The sequence below is a fragment of the Octopus bimaculoides genome, chromosome 6 (assembly GCF_001194135.2).
Source record: "Octopus bimaculoides isolate UCB-OBI-ISO-001 chromosome 6, ASM119413v2, whole genome shotgun sequence".
Taxonomy (NCBI): Eukaryota; Metazoa; Mollusca; class Cephalopoda; order Octopoda; family Octopodidae; genus Octopus; species Octopus bimaculoides.
Window position 1 is genome coordinate 44,259,536 of NC_068986.1, and position 1,664 is coordinate 44,261,199.

The window sequence follows — 1,664 nt, forward strand, 5'->3', positions numbered from 1 at the left end:
TATATATATATATATATGCAGGGTGCAGTGGGAAAATTTCCATCATTTTATACTTTTAATTTTGTGCATGTGCATTGTTTGTTTTTGATTTTATCAACTACATAGTAGAGTCAGTATAGTCAGTTGGACACCGTCTGTGAGAAAAACAGCACCATGATGCAATTCACTCAGCCAGAAATTTGGAAATAATATGCTGTACTGCTTGGTATTTGCACCAGAAGCTCCAATACATACATTTCAGAGGCAGCGAGCTGGCAGAAATATTAGCACACCGGGCGAAATGCTTAGCGGTATTTCGCCTGTCTTTATGTTCTGAGTTCAAATTCCACCAAGGTCGATTTTGCCTTTCATACTTTCAGGGTCGATAAATTATGTACTGGGGTTGATCTAATTGACTGGCCCCCTCCCCCAAAATTTCAGGCCTTGTGCCTAGAGCAGAAAAGAAAACATATATTTCAAAGTTTTAGGTGTCAATCTGAGGACAGTGCAATCTGAGGACAGTGCAATCTGAAGACAGTGCAATCTGAAGACAGTGCAATCTGAGGACAGTGCAATCTGAGGACAGTGCAATCTGAGGACATGTACTGAGGGTGATAAAAATCAAACATCCAGTCAACATCATGATGTTTGGAGTGATCACTAATGATGGTGACATTTTGCCACCATTCATCTTCCCGCACAGCCTCAGACTCAACATGGAGGCCTACATCAAGTGTCTGAAGAAGGTAGTGCTGCCTTGAATCAAGGGGATGGCTGCTGGAAGACCCTGTGTCTGGCAACAGGACTCTGCATCATGCCACACAACCAGGAGAACCCACTCATGGCTGTCAGACAATTTCTGCAACCACATCACCCATAACATCTGGCCACCTAACTCACCAGACTGCGTATTATGTGTGGGGTGCAGTTGAGTGAAAGACCAAGAAAACTTCATGTAACACCAAAGATGAACTGACAGCAAGGATTATGGCAGCATTCATCAACTTAAACAAGGAGACTGTCCAGAAGAGTTGCAGGAGATTCCAGAGTTGTCTGGAGGCCGTGGTTGATGACAAATGCGATTATATTGAATAAATTTACTCTTTAGTATTTCAAGATATTTTTATGTAATTTTGGTAAACATATCTGTTATTAGGTTGTCAAGAAAGTTCTTGTAGAATTTTAAATTTTGGTTTTAAATGATGTGTTTTCAAATTAAGTTCCATTAAATTACTTTGACTTTATATATCATTTTAAAGCTCGTTTTTCACTCTATCTAATCGTGTTACTATTTTTCATTTTGAATCATTAGGCCATTTTTTCCGGAACATTGAATACAACATGGACAAAAAGCAAATTCGCACAATCTTTTTATTCTAGTTCAAGCTAGGTCGAAAAGCTGCTGAAACAGCTCACGATATCAATGATGTGTTTGACCCAGGAATCACTAATGAATGTACAGCACAAAGGTGGTTCAAGAAATTTCGTAGTGGTGACGAGAGTCTTGAAGATGATAAGCGTAGTGGTCGGCCATCGGATGTTGACAACGATCAACTAAGAGCCTTAATCGAAGCCAATCCACGCACAACTGTTTGAGAGTTTGCATCTGAATTAAACATAACGTATACGACAATTTCCAACCACTTGAAAGGGATTGGATAAACAAAAATACTTGAGACATGGGT